Genomic DNA, 21,523 nt, shown 5'->3' with positions numbered 1-21,523 from the left:
AGAGGGCAGGTCCAAGAGGCGTGAAGACACCTTGAAGTTGGTCAGCGAAGGCATTGGCTTTGTCCACGTCAGAGTGTAATGGCGTATCATTGAGAATGAGTGGGTATGAAGGGCGAGTGGTGTTACCGGTGAGCTGATGAAAGCGTTTCCAGTACTTAGTTCGATGTGCTGTATCAGAGAGGGTATTGCAGGTTTTTATCCAGCTTCTGGTCTTGTATGCCATGAGATAATTATGCACTGCCCTTTGGTATTGACGATATTGACGAAGCGATTCCAGATTGCCCGTGCGAGTGAAGTCTCGATAAAGTTGGCGGGAATGACGTATTAAAGGTAAGTATTGTGGCGGTAGTTTTGGTCTATAGGGATCAATTGTAGTCTGAGGGATATACTGCAAGGACGCCTGATGAATACTATCAGTGATCTCATCAATAGCGTCGTATAGTTCAGACTCTGAAGTTGGAGCGGATAAAGGTGTTAACCTGTTGGAAAGGTATTCCCTATAGTTAGGCCAACGGGCACGGTCGAAACGAGCCACTGTGCGGGGAGTTGTAGGCGGAGCGGGTTGAGGTGTACCGGGATTTTGAAGAGTAGTTTTAATTGGGATATGATCGCTCCCAAGCGGATCAAGCACAGAAAGAGTGAGCTTGGAGAGAATATTGGGTGATGTAATGACTATATCGGGAGTTGTATTCGAAACCGGTCGAGTTGGTTTATGAATGGGATGAATAAATCCCGTCGTTTGAGTTTGAATATAATGGCAAAAGGTGCGTTTTTGATTATCTGAGCGGCTATGGTAATTGATGTCGGCCATTATGATGTAGGTCCGAAAATTGTCAGAAAAATATTGAAAGAAACTTAGAGGAATAGGATGGCCTGGTCTTATATAGATGGTAGCAACAGTGACGTAGCATTGTTTGAAATATAAAGTGGCGATAAGATGTTCAGGCAGAGATTTATCTCCAGTAGCGTGTACTCTATGTGAAATAGAGGGAAGAAAACCAATAGCTACGCCACCGTTAGCACGGCGGGTGGGAATAATATTATCGTGTCGAAGAATGTGATAGGGTGAGAGTTTGCATAAGATTTTAGGAGTGAGAAACGTTTCGTTGAGAAGAAAACAATGAACGTGTTCTTCCAGAAGTAGCTGCTCAAACAAAGGCTTGTTTTTTTGTAGAGATCGAATATTCAGAAAGAGAAAATGCACTGCCATAATGAAAATTAATGAGAAGAGATGGGGAGAGAACTTAGACTGCAGATTCATAGACTGTAGAATGAAAATGAGCATAGTTGTTGGAGTAAGTGCCAGTGAAGTTAACATGCAGGATAGTTTTAGCAGCGAGTTGTACTTGTTGGAAGATATGTTGACGAAGAAATGGATGTATGTTCTGCAAGGTTACAGTGAGAAATGACAAAAATTTATCGATGGTGATCGGTTGTTGTGCAGAACTAGGAGGCGGAGTAGTAGAATCTGTGTTATGAATGCGGATAGGTACAGTGAGCTCGGGATTTAGCATCTCTGCAGCTGGTTTGGCCTTACATTTATAGCTGTATGTAGGATGCTGATCTGGGCAGGTCGAGCATTGCGGTGGATTACTGAGATTGGGACAAGACTTGGTGGAATGGGGACCTGCACAGCACCCGCATTGGAAAGGGTTCCTGCAGTCGTTAGTGTGATGGCAGTTATAGGCTTGACATCGCTCACAACGGACAGGAAGAGGCGGAGGTGAGTGAGACGGTTCCACCCGATGTCTTTTCAGGTATATGTAGGCACTATTGCTAAGGTCATCCACGGTCTCTTGACTGTTTGTGAGAACTCGGACCATATAAGTGGGTCCGGATGCGTTCTTTATGCGAAGGCATTTCAGGATTGAATGACCCTCCAGCTTAAGTTCATCAGCGACCTCGGCATCCGTGAACTGGGGATCTACTCCTCGTATTACAACAGAGAGAGCTGGAGGCTTGCGAGGAGGTGGAGGCTGCTTAGCCTGGTTGGATGAAAGCTTTTGGAGGTTTGCCGAGGTGCCAAAGATCTCGAACGAGTAGGTGTTACGGAGAGTGGTTGCCATGTTAGGATCTGTCGATCGGATGATAATACCGTTCTTGGTAGGTATTAGCTGTTTGACATCCGATCGTGGCACGTACTTCAGTAGACGTAAGTAAATCTGCTTTAAATCATGGTACTTAACGTCGTAGTTGGTAAGGAGAAAAGAATGGACTACTGGTTTAGATGATTTTCCTGGAATCTCGACATCCATATTGCTAGACGCAGACGAGGACTCACTCAGTGTATGATGACGTTTGGTGGGTGGTGTCATCTGGAGTGCAGCAGAAAAGGTAGCAGCTCTCGTAGAGTGAGCCGTTGGACTGCTCGGCTCTGACTCTTGGCGGGCTTTTCGTTTGTCGATCTTTGCCGCCGTCAGAGAAGGTCCCTGAGCAACAACAGGAGGTAATCCAGTATGACCAGTGCCTTGTCCGGAAGCCATAGCGAAGTTCGTCTAGGTTACAGGTTTGAAGAAGACCACCTGTTTGGATAGTGGTCTAGGTGGGCCAAAGAGGCTATCAACCTGCGTAGGTATCTGATGAGTTGGGCTAGATTAGTCTCTCAACCGATACACACAGATGCCAAGCTTCAGTGACCAGGACAGTGGGATAGGAGATTGCAAAACTCGTCACTATGCTCTAGTGGCGCTTCAGAGCAGAGCAAAGCTAAGCTCTGGGAAAGTATGATAACATCTTAACATTATAAAAATACGAATAAACGAAATCATAATGAGTTTCAAGTGAAATAAAGCAAAAATCAATTGAGTACGGTTTTCTCAGACGCCGTAACTTTAATTTAAGTTACATGACCAATGAATTCATTTAAGTTGCATTGAAAGTCATAAACAGAAATACAGTATTGTGCGTTATTTACTTCTACAGTTCTTCGTTTCTTACTTTGAGAATTTTCGCCATCTATGAGATTTCTAGGAAGTCCCCATCGAACGAATTAGATCTAACGCTTACATGCTTCTTAGGTGTACGTAATCGTACTACACTAGGATTAGGTTGATTTACACAATCACTATTACTATTACTACTAAGGTTAGGTTCGGTTATCTTACCAGTAAAATTAGATTCAGTTCTTATTCGTTTTACTGGTAGCTAAATGTTGTGTCTGTACCAATTCTTTCTACAATATTCACGGTAACCTGTCCTACCACAGTTTCTATTCCTATTGTAATTAGGTTCGGTTACATTACCGTTACTCGTTAATTTAACATCATCTTGTACTCCCATGCGCAAAAAAAATTGCGCGTATACTGTAACTCAAGATTTTTCGCATTTATTCCATTTTCCTTACGTTTATGGGTAAAATTCAGTTATTAGTATGTGGAGATAATAGAAAGCAATCCATCTAAGGAGATATTTCCAAAAAATATAATAAAATAATAAAAATATAAGCAAAAAACAAAATTATGCTCGGTTTTGTGTATACTGGCAACGATGATTTCTAGGGATTTTTTTCAGTAGCAGATCACAATTGCGGAGGGAATTCAGTAGGGGAGTCGAGGATTGGACCAAGGAACTGGATAGTGGAATAAAATGTTGCATTTATTGGTTAAAACCTAGTGTGTAGATTGCCTGCCAAATATAAATTAGCTTCTGTAACTAAGATGTCGTACGAAAATATAAAATTAAACAGAAAAACTCTTATCTTAAGGTTCGAGGCGATACGGACCATGGTTATGAAGATTATTTCTTAAAAAAAAAAAAAAAAAAGCCAACTTAACGTAGCCTCCGTGGCTAGGTGGATAGAGTGGCGGAGTCGTAGTTTTTTTTATTATTTTGACACCACATCGAATCCCATCCCATCCTTTTTTTTTACAAAACATTATAGGAAGTGTATAATTTTGATGTTAATAAGAACCGAAACAATATAATAAGGAAATAATTTATTGGTAGTATCCTTTAATCGACGTATTTATTCAGTATTAGAATACGTGTACTATTGGAAACAGTTATTGTTTTCAGTTTATAGTCTTGTATGTTACTTCCCGTTCTTGAACAGCAGACAACTCACTTCGGGTTTGTGTGTCAGGAAGAACATATGCGACCTTGAAGTCTGTCCAGTCTTACCCCTTGTTACATCGACCTGATGTTAAATGATCGTTTATGTGTGTGTGTGTGCTTGTTTTTTGCTTTTTAGAGTATTGACTTTCTCTCTCTTTTTTTCATATCCACAAGTTCAAGAATGCTTTCGTTGAACGTAACTAAATTATACAGATCTATGTATGCGGAACACGAATATTTCCAAATATAGAATGAATATGAGCGATAATCATACCATATTTCTACATTATATAGTAGCGGGAAAAACTGATATTAAAATGATATAACAAACAGGCATAAGCTTTTTTTCTAACATGGCAACACATTATACGTAACTCATTAAATTTTGGGAATTACAAATTATCACCTTACGTGTCGTTGTATTCCTATTCTTTTTCACGTTCAAGCGACGAAAGAAGAAATTGTAGTAATAGTGATAAAAATCGAATTCGAGATTTCAATGAATTCAAGTTTCACGCCCCCACATATCGAAAAAGTGATTTTGATGTCTGTCCATCTGTTCGTTTGTTGGTTCGTCACGCTTTTACATGCATTCAAATAGAGGCCATACTGTTCGACGTATCTGGACCTAAGTCTAGACATGAAGTTTTTATAACACTTTATCGTTTCGAATTCTATATTCTCCGACACCTAAAAATAAGGGTAGTTTACTGAAGGATGAAAATTTAAAATAATTAAATTGTTTCAAAAATAGCTGTAAAGATTTTGCTTTTTTTTTTTTTTTTTTTTTTTTTACAAACATAGTTTGAATCATTGCTCTGAAAAAAATACGTAAGGTGTAATTTACTGTATGGGATGCGTTTTTTCGAACAATTTTCTCAATCACATTTCATAAATAATTGTGTCATTAATAACCTAACAATATGACACAACTCGTTCGTCCTGTAAACATTCAGAAGAGGTAGTTTACTCTTCTCCGACGATTTTCCCATTAACGCGTGACGCAATTTTGTTCATATTTCATAAATGAATGTCACATAAATAACCTAACGATATGGTATAATTCCATCATCCTAAAAAGCTAGATGTGGTATATTACTTTTCGGGGCAATTTTTACCTTACGATTTTGTCGAGAATGACTCTGGCATTTTGTTCGTATTTCATAAATAGCATAACTCGTTTGTCCTGTAAAGATACACAAGGGATATTTTATTCTTGGGGATGACTTTTTTGACGATTTCTCAGAAAGTACTCAGACGCTTTTGCTCATAGTTCACATACAATTATTTCCTTAATAATTCTAATATTAGTTATTTCTAACAGAAATATGACCAATGGGTACTTTACTTTTGGACATAAGTTGCTTCGAACAAAATTTCCCAAAAACACATTATTTTATTCGCATTTCCCAAATAAATGTTTCAGTAATGGCTGCAGCCTAACACGAGTCAGTTTAAGAAATTCGAGCGAGAAAATTCAGTGTGTTTCATCCGTACCCATTCTTAAATATATTTTTAAATGTTACACCTAATCACAATTTTCCTAACAAAATCGAAACTTCTATTTAAATGTGCCTTGTTGTTGCCAAATGGTTCAAGTCCATTGGTTCTGGATTTGATTCACGGTGAGAGCTAGTGTATTTTTATCCAACGTTAAGGTATAGGTAATAAGTAGGTGCAAAGAGAAAAGTGTTGAAACAAGCCTAACCAACCTAATAAATAATACAAAGAAATAATACAATATTACGAAATTATAGAAGAAACGTTGTTAATATTAGATATTTGCGTGTGAGACTGTCCAACCGATGACTGTCAACTCCAAAGGTAAGAAAGTGAAACATCCAATACCAGGTTAATCAGTGGTCTCTAGGTAAAGCTATTCTACTAGGAAGCGATTGAGATACCAAAAAATGTTGTAATCGCTGGGAGACATGTTAGGAGAATACATTGGGTGAGAGACTTTAATTCATGAATAGTCTGCACCTTCATTGGTGTATTGAAGTGCGTAGGTAGTATGTGTTTAGCACATCGGGTTCCTTTGTTGTTAGTCCCAGCTTTCTAGACCGGATGCAGGTATTCCCGGTAGAAAATACAAGAAAATATACATTTCTATTACTATTAAAGTAAATAATTACACTCATTCCCTCAATGTGATACTTGTTTGTTTAACTGTATACAGAGAGTTGATCCGTGGAAGAATCGTTCATAATAATAAATAAAATAAACTCGACAAATATTCTTGTAAATAATAGGTAAAAGTTTGCGTCACACTGTTCATTTTGCTGGGCACGCCAGTGTGCCACGTTATCCGGTTGTGGCACACTGGAATATAGGGTATGGCTTTCTAATTTTTCCCAACTATTTTAACTGCTTCAATTGAAATGAATTTATAATAATAAGAGAGTGAATTTAGTCTTCTTACCCTTCGATTTAGAAATAAGGTGCGATAGAATTGTATATATAAAAAATAATAATACTCAGAATTTTATAGAGTAGTTTTTTTTTATTCGAAATGAAATACTTCCTGCAACTGTTTGGGTTGGAATTATTTGAAATCAAATCTTTAAGTTTTACGACCCACGGTTATACCGGCTAGGCTAAAGGACACGGTGATGATGAGAAATGAATGCAATGGTGGAATGAAAAATGTGAGGGAAACGGGAGAACCCCGAGAAAACCCATGCACATGGTGTTTCTCCACCACAAAATTCACTTGGTGCGAGCTGGGGTCGAACCAAGGATCCCATGCACCAAAGGTGAACGCTTTATCACTGAGCCACCGCGGCCCCTCTGAAATTATTTATAGGAGAGAGTGACTACTTTTATGAAAACTTGATATCGAACACATTTGTTTAAAAATACCAGCTTTTTGTGAAATATTGCTTAATATTCAGGAAAACCTAAGTCAATAATAAAATAATAATAATAATAACTATTATTATTATTATTATTATTATTATTATTATTATTATTATTATTAATTAGCTTAAATTAAAAACTCTCTGGACCTAGTGCATTGGCACAATTCCACGAATTAAAAAGAATGTGTTTACTTCTCATATAAGTGCAGAAGAACTTAATCCCTGTTGCTTTCAATATAAAAAGAAAGTGTCCAACTGTCAAATGATATGCTACATAAAATGCCATATGCAACATAATGTAGTATAGAGTCATCATTCCAGGTTGTCTAAAGAACACTTTCGTTTTAGCAAGAAAGGAAGAAAATAGAAAATACTCAGTTTTAACCTAGTAGAAAGTTTGCAGATTTAAGGGAAAACGCACAGAGTTGTTGGATATAAATGTAGTTAGGATAAATGGAGTAAGACACCGTAAATATTTTATTGTTTGAAATCAGTGTTGGGCAAAATCAATTGAAATCAATTGCAATTGATCAATCAATTGAAAGTAATTGCTCTGAAAATCAATTGCAATTGATTTCAATTGCAATTGATTTCAATTTGTAATTGACAATTAATTTCAATTGCAATTGAATTCAATCATAAAATTTGCAATTAAATTTTCGTCAATTGTTAATTGTTAATTGGTCACTAGGCAATTGAAACTTTTAATTGTTAATTGTCAATTGCAAAGGGTGCAATTGAAACATTCAATTGTTAATTGCAATTGACAATTGAAACTTGTAATTGTTAATTGTAATTGTTAATTGCAATTGAAATCAGCAATTAAAACTGAAGATAAGAAGATATGTGTATATTGTATTGTCCACTTGTTACTGTTTTACATATTTCAAATAAGGTACTTATAAGAAATGCTGGATACCTACCATTCCTTTCCCCCCTGGGAAGAAAGCCGTGAAACTAAGTATTTTTTAAATATATTATGTTTATGGTTCTATCCCCCTCGAAAGAACTCTATATGCCCGTCATGCATACAATAGGAATGAGCACGAGCGAGTTTTCTTTAAAACTCGACTCGACTCAAAGCAGACATCTTTGAGTTCGACTCGAGATCTCGGCTCGAAAAATTTCCCCCAACTCGACTCGAATTCGGATCGAGTTTCCAGTCGAGTCGAGCCAATTCGAGCTAAATCCTTTGTGTAGTTGCAAGTACTACTATCTTCAAGTATCCTACATAGACAATATAATTATCAATGATACTACTACTACTATTATAACTAATTATTATTATAACACCGTGTACCTGTATAAACATGGAATATAGGCGGTTTGTATCGGAATACTAAAAATTAGTTAACTGTCGATCTCGGTAGTCAAGAAATCTTCAGGAGGCAAGGACATCGGTCACGAGGTTCTTGGTTTGAGTTCAGGAGGAGCAAGTATTCGGGCTCGAGCCAAAATTTGTTAGAAGTTATGGGACTCCAGCCAAACATGTTGAAAACTGCTCGACCCGGGTTTAGGGTTGTCAACAACTCAAGCGGCTCGCTCACAGCTCATTCACTTATCGAGCCGAACCGAGAAGTGAGCCGAGCCAACAGCTTATCCAACCGAACCAGCTCGAGCCGAAGGCTCACACGAGCCGAACCGAACCGAGCTGATTGCTTACCCCAACCAAGCCGGTTCAAGCCATTGGCTCAATTGAGCCCAGTCGATGGGTAATCCCAACCAAGCCAGCTCAAGCTGTACGCTCAGTTGAACCGAGCCGAGCCGGTTGACATCACTATTCCGGTTGGGCTTCTACTTTGGCTAAAAAATTGGACCGTGCAGTTCTCAGCCTTGATGGTAAGAACTACAAAAATGATATGAAATCTTTAGTTTTACGTCCCGCGCTTATGCCGGTTAGGCTAAAGGAGACGGTGATGATGGGAAATGAATGACATGAAGAAAGTGGGAGGAAACGGGAGAACCCCGAGAAAATTCACGAGCACGGTGTTTGTCCACCACAAAGTTCAAACTGCGCGAGCTGGGATCGAACCAGGGACCTCAAGCACCGGAAGTGAACGCTCTACCACTGACCCACCGCGCCCGCTGGTATGAACTACAGTATATACTTATATTGGTGCTCATGGCGTCATTAACTTGTTCCACCACCAACGAATTTCGAGGTACTTTGTTTTGCATCTTTTGTGCGTGTTTTGTGTCGCTTTGTGCGCCTATTCCCACATTTTGTGCATCACCGGAAGTGGGTCAAAATGGGCCTACAAATATGGCGGAACAAATTATTGCTCTTCCGCCACCAATGAATTTCGAGGTCGTTTCCTTCACATCGTTTTGTGCCGTTTTGTGCGTCTACTTCCGTTTCGTGCGTCATGGGAAGTGGGTCAAAATGGGCTTCCAAGATGGGACGAAAATGACCCACTGTTCCGCCACTATCGAATTTCGAGGTCGTTAATTTCACATCATGTACCCTTTTGTGCGCGTATTTCGACGTTTTGTGCGTCACTGAAAGACGGTCAAAACGGGCCTCGAATGTGGGACGAAAATGACACACTGCTCCGTCACTACCAAATTTTGTGGTCCTTCCTTTCGCATCGACTAGTGAATGTTTCGTGCCGTTTCGTGCCCTTATTTTCACGTTTTGCGCGTCACCAGAAGTGTGTCAAAATGGGCCTCTAAAGTGTGACCAAAATGACCCATTGTTCCGACACTATCGAATTTCTAGGTCGTTTCTTTTGCATCGTTTAGTGCCTATTTATTTAAAAAAGTTTCATGTACCTACTTCTTCGTCTTGTGCGTCAGTGAGTTAAACAGGCCTTTAAAGTGGGAGTTAAATGGCTCACTGTTCCGCCACTATCGAATTTCGGGGTCCGTTCTTTCGCATCGTTTAGTGTCTGTTTTGTACGTTTTGTACGTCACCAGAAGTGTGTCAAAATGGGCTTCCAAAGTGTGACGAAAATGACCCACTTCTCCGTCACTACCGAATTTCGTGGTCCTTCCTTTCGCATCGACTAGTGAATTTTTCGTGCAGTTTCGTGCCCTTATTTCCACGTTTTGTGCGTCACCAGAAGTGTGTCAAAATGGGCCTCCAAAGTGTGACGAAAATGACTTACTCCTCCGCCACTACCGAATTTCGAGGTCCTTCCTTTCGCATTGACTAGTGCCTGTTTTGTTACGTTTTGTGCCCCTATTTCCACGTTTTGTTCGTCACCAGAAGTGTGTCAAGATGAGCCTCCAAGGTGTGACGGAAATGGCCCACTGTTCCGACACTATCGAATTTCTAGATCGTTACTTTCGCATCGTTTAGAGCCCTTTAAAAAAAAGTTTTCTGCGCCTATTTCTTGTCTTGTGCATCACCCGAGGTGAATTAAACGGGGCTTTAAAGTGGGAGTTAAATGGCTCACTGTTCCGCCACTATCGAATTTCGGGGTTGGTTCTTTCGCATCGTTTAGTGTGTATTTTGTACCGTTCTGTTCGCCTACTTCCACGTTTTGAGCATCACCAGAAATGCGTCAAAATGGTCCATCAATGTGTGAGGAAATAGAGCCATTGTTCCGCCACTGTCGAATTTGGAGATCGTTTTTTCGCATCGTATAATGCCTGTTTTGTACTGTTTTGTGCTCCTATTTCCACTTTAGTGCGACAACGAAAATGGGTCAAAATGGCCTACAAGTATAGCGGAATAACTTAATGCTGTTCCGTCACCATCGAATGTCGAGGTCGTTTTCTTCATATTTTTTATGCATGATTTGTGTCGCTTTGTGCATCACTGGGAGAGGGTCAAAACGGACCTTGAAAGTGGAATGGATATGTCTTTTTCTGCCATATTTGTAGGTCGTCTTTGACCCACTTTCGTTGGCCTACAAAACGTGAAAATATGCGCAGAAACGGTAAAAACATGCACTAAACAATGCGGAAAAGCGACCTTGAAATTCGATACTGGTGGGAGAGTGGATCATTTTTCTTCCCACATTGAATGCCCATTTCGACCTACTACCATTGATTCACAAAACGTGGAAATAGGCTTACAAAACGGCAAGATGATGTGAAGGAAACGACCTCGAAATCGTTCCTGACGGAACAGCATTAACTTGTTCCGCCATATTTGTAGGATAACATTGACCCATTTCCGGTGACGCAGAAAACGAGGAAATAGGCGCACAAAAGACACAAAAAATTTCCATGTAATTAAGCTAAATTTCCATTTAAGTTTGTAAGCTTAATTATATGGAAAATTTTATACATTTTTCCTTTACGTTGGTCTACTTTACGTTGGTCTACTTTACGTTGATTTTGGACTTTTAAATTTTATTCAGTTTTCCACTGAAAAGTATCTATAATTCAACAAGGAAATAATTATTAATTATAATTATTATCTATATAATTGAATTCATTGTAATTTGTTCCATAACAAACACTTTACCATTTCGTACTAGCTGTTATGCTCGTTCTTCGCATGGATCAGATAAAATATAATTGTAAACGAACTGAACAACGGGAGAACAATTAAGAAACATTTCTAAAATTGGATATATTTTGTGTGAATATATATCCAACAACGTGCATGTGTTTTCATTGGGAAGGCCGATGGGGGCTGAATTTGAACGTATACACTATCGGGGGTGTCACTATACGTCTGAGCAACCCCAATAAATATGGATTCGACACAAATTCTACTACTTTTACATGTCCCGGTGAAAAACCCCTCAGACCCCTAGGTTCGTATTGTGAAAAAATTTCCTCTGGCCCCCACTAACCCCCAACCAATACCGCGAAAACTATGAATGTGACACTAACATCTGCCATTTTCTACTACTTTTTACATTTGCCGGTAAAAGTCCCTATAATCCTCTGGTTCCAATTTTGAAAAAAAAAAAAAAAAACAATGCCTCTGGCCCACAGCCGATGGGGGCTGTATTTGGAAGTCAACGCCTGTGGAAGTATCACCATTCATCTCAGCGACAGCGAAAACTATGGATTTGACACTAATATCGGTCACTTTCCATTATTTTTACATGTCTCGCAATTCCCCATCCCCGGTGACTCCCGGCCCGCATTCAATGGTGGCTAAATTTGAAAATAATCGCTAATGAAAGTATCATCATTGATCTCAGCCACCGCCAAAACTACGGATTTGACATCGGTCAATGTGGATTATTTTTACATGTCTCGTGATCCCCTTTATAATGCCCCCCTTTCTTAGCTGATGGGGGCTAAATATGAAAGTAAACGCGGTCTTGAGTTTCACCATTGAGCTCAGCTATCCCGAAAACTATGGATTTGACATTAATATCGGTCATTTTCGATTATTTTTACATGTCTCGGAATTCCCCCCTCTGGTGACCCAAGGCCCGCATACAACGGTGGATGAATTTGAAAGTAATCGCTAATGGTAGTGTCGCCATTGATATCAGCAACCGCGAAAACTATAGATTTGACACTAATATAGGTTATTTTGGATTACTTTTACGTTTCGGTATCCCCTCCCCCCCCCCCCGTTGACCCACGGCCCGCAGCTGAATACGGTGAATTTGGAAGTTAATGCGATCGGAGTTCCACCATTGGTCTCAGCGACCGCGAAAACTATGAAATCGACACTGATATCGTTCTACTTTTACATGTCCCGTTAAACGCCCCCCTGAGACCCCCTGGTTCGAATTTTGTTGAAAACGCTTTGCCTTGGTGTGGTACCTAGACCAAGATATCTTTGACCAAAATTTGGTAACTCTCGGTCGACTTTTCTGGTCCCCAGGCCGGTCCCGGTAAACGTCCCCTGGAGACCCCCTAGTAAGGAATTAAAAAAAAGGTCTTCGTCTTGGTCTGGGGCCTAGACCAAGCTACCCGTGACCAAATTTTGAAAAGTTTCGGTCCACTCGTCTCGTCCCCAGGCCGCACAAAGATAGACAGACAGACACACGAACAAACTATTTTATTTATATTAGAAAGGTCAGATCCGCCGTTATTGTATTAGTGCGGTGCTTGAGCGATTGATCGTAGAAATTCAAACTCCGATGAGTGATAATTTCATAGGCTTGTTTTATTACAGGTTTAAACTCTTTAGTCAGTAGAGAGGAGGGCGTGAATCATGGGTCAGAGTTGATGACAATGGGTTTTGGTGGGTCTGTGGGTCACAGTGTGTAAGAGTGGTTTATGGTGGGTGGTGGGTCAGACTGGGTCACGGTGGGTCGTGGGTCACGATGGGTGGTGAGTCAATTGGTCGTGGCTAAAGTTTTCATTGCCACACGCCCTCTCTGAACTACAGTGTTGAAAATTAATCAGTGAAAATCAATTGCAATTGATCAATCAATTGAAAGTAATAGCTGTGGAAATCAATTGCAATTGAATCAATTGCCAATTAATTTCAATTGCAATTGAATTACAGAATTCAATTGCAATTACTTTCACCTGCAATTACTTTCAATCAATTGATCAATTGCAATTGATTCTCCTTTTTCAATGGCCAACTGCAAATAACAATTAACCATTACTTATTTCAATTGTTAATTGCAATTAACAATTAAATTTACAGATTAATTGTTAATTGTTAATTCAATTGAAATTTGCCCAACACTGTTTGAAATATACTGGGAGTGACCAAGCCATTACATATGGAAATATCGAAAGAGATACGTTAATGGTGTTAGTTGCAAACTTTTTTAGAAATGAAAAAATTAAGGAAATCTCTAAAACTCTGATATCACAGATCCAAATTGACTGACTGTTAAGTAAAACTGCTAAATCTGAGTAAAGAAAAAAAAGTATTAATGACCTGTGTTACAGTTTCAGACATATCATTCTCATATCAAAACTACGATAGAAGTAAATTATGAATAAAGGTGAATTCACAGTTCTGGAATACCAACAAATGATTTTGCTAGATGTAACTTTTCGGAAAACTTTTTTATAAGGCTTTAGATTTATTGATTTATTTTTGTTTGTTTGTTTGTTTATTAGCTTCCGCATGCCGTAAACGTCGCCAACTCCTAGTGGCCCACTTGCCGGTAAATGGCGATCGTCGATATAGCGACACGTCGAAGGATTGCCGCTAGCGTGCCACTAGTGGCAGGGATTCGTCGAGTCGAAGCAGATATCTAGAATCGGGGGTATTGAAGTTACCACAACGTAAGAACGAGGACTTCATTTTGGTTCGCGCTCGTTTGATTTGTCACGGAGAATCGTAAAGGGACCAACATGAACTATCGCCAGTCATGTGCATGCGGTTATTATTATATATTATTTTTTCCTGACGAATTGTTATTATAAGGACAATACTTGAGCTCCGGGGGTCAAGAGTAACTCCTGCCTTTTCATCATGAAGTGGAAAATCTTGAGGTGGGTGCGTATAATTGTATGAATTTAGTTGGCAACTGTCGCCGATCACTAGCAAGTGAATATGGGAGAACTATGAAAAAAGTAAATAGACGCTTGCCATTTTGTTATAAAATTACATGACGAGTGCATTTGATTTGATTCCGAACAGTTGTCTTCAAATATACACGGTTAAAGAAGCACTCTGATTAGAAATATTAAAAAGACTTCAACGATTTATCACTCTACAAGCTGTGTCTTCATAATCGCCTCCGTGACGAATTCGGAAAAACACGCAATTAGTAACCCTAAGGTTGATGGTTCACGCCCAGCTCAGGGCACTTTCGTTTTATTTTTTAAAAAATGTTTTTAGACTCATCCTGATGCAAAGAAATTACGTATATAGGCGATTTAACGTATTTTAGGGGAATAATTTTGTGGTTCGTTGGCGTTCCGTCGCTTCTCTGCCGGTGGTGATATAATTTTCAAAACGGAAGTGGGACCAATTTTTGGCTGCGGGGCCGCCAATTTTTGGGGACATGTCACTAGTTGCCTATCGGTGGCCCACCGACGCTTACGGCATGGGATAGTCCCTTCACGAGTGAGGCAGATTGTAATCGACCAAGAGTGTTTTGGAAAAATGGGAAACATCTTCCGACTTCGACTTCTGAATAATCCGTTTAGGATCAGGTCGAATCAAGGCTGCGCCACGGGAAGGTAGAACAAGTGAGGCAATCATTCCAAGCACTACGCTCGACAGCTTCCGTCTCATTCAAGACTTAGACTCTTCAGGAAAAGTAACAAGTTTATTACTTGTAATTTATTCTTTGAGTCAAAGTATTTTGCAATAAACCATCGTTTTGTAAGATATTTTTACGATTGTATACTATTCATTTCAAAAATTTGTACTCATAATATAATTTTCCATCATGGATTTGAAAAAATCAAAGTTGGAACAAAGAAAGATCTTCGATCCACATGTCTCTTCATGTTTGATATGGAAGTCTCATCTTCATTATTTACCCTTAATTTATTTTAGTCCTAGGCAACGCGAATCGACGGGATGGCTCTAAGTGAAAACATTCATTTAGATGGTTAAGTAATCAGGAAATTCCTGCTGTTATTTCACGAAACACAACAGATCTTGAAGAGAGAGAGAGAGAGAGAAAAAAAAACAATTTTGCTTACCAGGGGGAGGGAGTAAATCATCTGCTTACGTTTGCTTAACTAGGAAGAAGGCAAGGGCGCCGAACCTGGGGGGCCGGGCCCGCTCAAAGCTCATGTAGGCCTCCTTTGTATTTATGAATATACAATATTTGGCATTATTTGAGTGTAATTTGTCTTAAAATCCTCATATATATATCTTCTGCATTTTAATGCCCCCCCCCCCCAAATTTACAGGGAAATTGGCGTCCTTGGAAGATCTAGTGAAATGAATAAAAATGTGATAACGTAATACTTGAACAACTCTATCTAATGGAGGAAAGTAAATTAGTATTCAAAACTTCTTTCAGTTTTAAGCATTTCAAAGATTCTCGTAATTTAGTAGCCTCCCGGATTTGCATTTTTGAAGTACGGGAACTTTATCTATACCTTAACGTGGGAATCGGTTTCGGACCATGCACTTAAGCCGCTTTGCCATAAGAGGCACAAGGAGTTTTTCTTTCGATTTCCTTAGGAATATTGCGAATGGTATAACTTTTAAAACTATGTTTAAAAAAGAATACACATCGACATAATAAGATGATAATCTGATACCTAGGAAATATATTGAATTGTTTTTAATTTGTTCTCACGTTTCCAAAACAGTACTTATGCTTTTTTTATTCCAGCCTTTTAATATAAACATTTCAGACTATTGTCTGTTCTAGGACGATACAATTCTAGTTCATGTATATGCTAGCTTTGGAAATACAGAAGAGTTTCGCTTATCCAACATAAACAGGCAGGCAGAACGCTGGATAATATGGATGTGTTAAGAAAAGACCTATTAAAAGTAAAACTTATGATATAATTTTACATATTACGCATCTAATAATAATGTTTTATAACAAATAACTGCACTGCACTAAATCAGGGACGTATCCAGCGTGAGGGCCTGAGAGCTGTCTCTCTCCGAAACTCAAGCACTTTTTAATAAACTTGCCTTTACCCTTTTGAGGTTCTTTTATATCAGTTTACTAGTAGTTAGTGTCCAAACTTTGGGCAATGTGCTGTTGTCTTGTTATAATTCTAAGAACATACCATAATGCCTTTATACCAGGTGCAGTGGCATATTTAGGAGGGTGGCTTCCGGGCTTAAGCCCCCCACGAAATCTTACTTAGTATAGTAAAGTAAATGAAATATCTTGCAGAATTTTCACATTTCTAGGCAAAGCCCCCCCCCGAAAGTTAGCAAAGCCCCTCCCGAAACAAAATCGTAAATACGCCACTGACCAGGTGGAATTAAAGAACAGTTTTAAATAGGATTAACATTTCGTTTCCGTTCTGCTTTTAACTTTAATATATTAGAACGATACACTCCATGTCTTCTTGCTATTGTTGTTGTGTGATATACGTAGCAGACAGTTTTCTTTAGTTACATTTCTCTCGAAAATATGTTTCATTTTGTTTGTGCTATAATGCAGTTTCCAAAATAAACCGGTTTATAAATGAAAAGTAGGAAACAGTTTAAGAGAAATACAGGACTGCTGCATTATTATTATTATTATTATTATTATTAATAATAATAATAATAATAATAATAATAATAATAATAATAATAATAATATTTAAAAACATTAGAATTACGTGCTTACGAGGATTCGTGTTGGGCCCCCTCCGAATAGAAAACCTGGATACGTGTCTGCACTGAATGATAGACGTATGAGTCAAGGTGTAGACGGGCGCGCTAGGCGATAAACTCCACAGCATGCAAAATAGATTAAGACCACAACTTGCAGATCTTCTTGCCGATTGGTGCTATTTGCAATGATATATCGGATCATACGGTATGAGGAACAAAGGATGGTCGGATAAGCGAGACCATGGTGTATTGGTGTTTCACGCACCTAAACCTGTAAAATGTTTGTATAAACAATTATCTTTCACACTCTAGCTAAATTTGTGGGTATGATCACACACCTTGCCTCATAAAGTATAGTCTTATAAAGAAAAAAATATTTTTTTTAGCTAAAACCTAAAAAGCCAACTTCATTTATTTATTTTTTATTTATTTTTTTTTTTTTTTTAATAATGGCAAACTAGTCCACTTCATCACGATAAATCAGGTTTGGTACTAAGATGTCTTTTTCTGTCCGTATATATCCTTCACACTTCGTTGGAGACAAAATTGTTTTTTCCCCAAGAAAACAGGATGACAGAAACTATACAACAGCATGAACAGAAAACAATAACTATTAACAATAGTTCTCTAATCCTGGACAAATACGTCATTACAGCAAAATATCAGTAAGTTGTCCTTATTATATTGCTTCGGTTCTTATTAACATGAAAATTATAATGTTTTGTAAAAAAAAAAAAAAAAAGGATGGGATGGGATGGGATTCGATGTGGTGTCAAAATAATGAAAGACTCCGCCACTCTATCCACTTAGCCACGGAGGCTACGTTAAGTTGGCTTTTTTTTTTTTTTTAAAAAAAAAGAAATAATCTTCATAACCATGGTCCGTATCGCTTCGAACCTTAAGATAAGAGTTTTTCTGTTTAATTATATATTTTCGTACGACATCTTAGTTACAGAAGCTAATTTATATTTGGCAGGCAATCTACACACTAGGTTTTAACCAATAAATGCAACATTTTATTCCAATATCCAGTTCCTTGGTCCAATCCTCGACTCCCCTACTGAATTCCCTCCGCAATTGTGATCTGCTACTGAAAAAATCCCTAGAAATCATCGTTGCCAGTATACACAAAACCGAGCATAATTTTGTTTTTTGCTTATATTTTTATTATTCTATTATATTTTTTGGAAATATCTCCTTAGATGGATTGCTTTCTATTATCTCCACATACTAATAACTGAATTTTACCCATAAACGTAAGGAAAATGGAATAAATGCGAAAAATCTTGAGTTACAGTATACGCGCAATTTTTTTTGCGCATGGGAGTACCTTGGGATCACACTTTAATCTCACATGAATGTATCGAATTTGGTTTCGATTAAGGTTTGTTTGGTTCAGGTTTTTATTGTATTGCACGATCAATGGATTTTCAAAATTTTGCATATCACACTTGGATGATAGAAACCAACGCACTGCATCACGTTCTGTTAAAGCATCATCGGATTGTTTACTAACATCATTTTGGTTTTTTCGTTGAATGTACAATTTGACAGATTCAACTCCATCGGCCGATCACTACAAACATTGGTGGGAACGCACGTTTTCTTTCTGAATTTTACGAATACTGGAATCAACTTCCTCCTGCTACATGAACCAAAGTCGTGTACATTGCATTAAATGATTCTATTACCATTACTTCATCTTCAGGATTAGTATCATGACATGATATACACTCAACATGATACTGTAAGTTCAAGTAATCAATAGCATTCACTAGACGAAAACGATCGTAATTTTTCGCACATTGATACATATCAAAATCATCATTACACGCAGCATCCATAAGACAATCAAAAATATTCGACTGAAAAGAAAAGTTAGGATAGTCTGTTCCAACCAATACGGCAGTATGCTTTTGTGAAAACTCAATAAATTTCACCAATGTAAATTCAAAATTTGCTTTCCCCGTTGTTTCTATAATGTCTACAGTCTTGAACTTCGTTGGATCTATGTACTATCTTGGCCATTTCTTCATCATAACGCTCGAACCTAGCTGTAATTTGCTGATTCATTTGACTTAATTGTTGTTGTATTTGGTCCCATTTGCCATCGTTACATTGCTGCAATTGCTCTAAGTATTCATCAAAATGTTGAACTTGTTGATTCACCTTTTGGTCCAGTTTTTCAAATTGCTGATTCATCTTTTTATCTAACTGTTCAAACTGTTGAGCTTGATCCCTAGCTTGATCCTCACGTCGTCGAGCTTGTTCCTTAATTTGTTCCGATATTCCCTTTAAAACATCCATCATGTTTTCTGGAAAATTCATATCAGTATGTATATTTTGGCTATCCGTAGCACTCATGATATTTCGAAATATTATCTTGCCACTTCTTAAGATGGTACAATTAATATCAGGCTCAATGTTGCTCGTTTTTACTTTACTTCTAAACGATACAACCTATTCTCGGGATTTCGGCACCAATTTAGAACGGTTCTTATAAATTATTGAGCCATTAAAAAGCCAACTCCGTTGAATAAATCGATTTAGTTATATCTATCTGTTGTCCTGACAACGACATTCCAAAAACCTATTGTTTAAAACATAAAACATATGAATATCTTTTTATATCGATATTATAATTAATATATTTCTTTTTCTTTTTCTTCTTCGAATTACATAATCAGCCTAGTACATATTTTAAAATATCTTACGCCCTAATAAAATAAGATACAACGTAGTGTTGTAAATCCACGAGTACCCCAAGATGTATATTGGTGCAACAGTATGTTCTCAACACTGAATTATTTCTTGCTTGATCTTGATCTACAGATCAAATGCTTTTTGAGACCAGAAGAGGCAGAGGAATGGACGCGTAAAGGCGATAAATGGTTCAAACTTAAAATCGAACCGAAGGTAACTCGCTGACAGTTTCCACTTAGTAGCTGATTTAAAACACGCCTCTCATGATCTGCGTAGCGAAGTAGACAGCGTGTGTGCATGTGTGTTATTCTAAAGGTTCTTGGTTCTCTTCCCAGCCTGGATTTACAGTTACATTTTTCAAGGAATTAAACATTGTAAATGATGTTCACGTTTGCTATTGGAAGAGATTTATCCTTTAAAGGGAGAACAACCCAAGACAGTGACAGGCCTAGGGGGGTGGGTGGGTGAAGGAACAGACTGTTTATCCTTAAGCGTTAAAATTTCATTTATTCCCATGTCTTTCGCTCTTTGCTTTCCCCCTTTAATTCTTTTTTCATTTTGTTTCGTTTTCCATACTTTTTTGGTCTCTGTATGATGGATATTGTTACTTTCCTTTTCTTTGCATTAGTCCCTATCTCTTAAAACCTAACGTGAATAAACTTTCTGCATATTTATCTCGTGGTTCTTTCTCTAAGTATTGCTCTCAGATACTAATACCTTGTTGCTCCAAAAGGAGGAATATCCTGAAATGTCATGTTTTCGGACATGCATTTGCTGTCATATTGGTTGTCCAACTATCAGACATAAATAAAATTATTCTGCTAAGTTATCATTTCTTATATCTCCAACCTATACTTTCTAAAGTTTCTAATTGTACAATAGTTTCGAAATAATTTTGAACAATTTGGATAATAAAGTAATGGGTGTTTTTGCATTGACGTAAAGCGAGTTTCTTTACATACTTTTTGATTAGCATTCTGTTTGCTGATGAGAAAGATAGAAAAATCTTAATAGCACAATCCAACACAAACGTAGCAGAACTCATTAAATTTAATTTGAAATTAGTTGATTAGTGTTGATTTTAATTTGACTATCAAGCTAGCATCACCACTTTATTTCGTTTATTATCTATTCTAGTTGATAGCACGAATAAAATTTGAACGACACAATCCAGTACAAACGATTAACAATTGTTTAAGCCTAATTTGAAATACCTTTGTAAATATTCTGAGTGGTGGTAATATGTAGTTGTCAAGCCAGCATCGCCATTTTTTTTTTTTTTTTTTTTTTGCTTTTTATTTATTACAGTTAATAGCAGAAACGAAAAATTTAACGACACAATCCACCTCAAACATAACACAATCATTTCGAAACAATTTTGAAACTTTTGAGATATATTTTATTTAATGGTGGCTTTCAATTGGCGTTAAGACAGCATCGCCACATAATTTACTATTAGCATTTTAATTTTTGGTTACTAAGGTGAGAAATTTCAATAGCACATTCCAGCAGAAATGTACCGGTAACACAAATGATAAAAGGTAGTTTGAATTTAGTTTGGAAATATTTTGATGGGTGGCGATTTTAATATTATTATCAAGTTTACATCGCCACTTGATTTCATTGATTATTTATTCCAGTTGATAGCGCAAACGAAACTTTCAACTGTACAGTCCAGCACAAACGATTGAAACTATTCTCGATAATTTTTGTTATGACAGATATGTCACCAAGGAGTCTCGTTTGGTGTCCATCTACATTAAATTTGCATACTGCAATGCAACACAAACTATTTGTGTTGATCCTGTCTTGGTGAGGC

Source organism: Thermobia domestica, chromosome 5 (genome assembly GCF_964235325.1).
Source record: "Thermobia domestica chromosome 5, izTheDome1.hap1.1, whole genome shotgun sequence".
Classification (NCBI taxonomy): domain Eukaryota; kingdom Metazoa; phylum Arthropoda; class Insecta; order Zygentoma; family Lepismatidae; genus Thermobia; species Thermobia domestica.
This window is presented reverse-complemented; position numbering follows the sequence as displayed.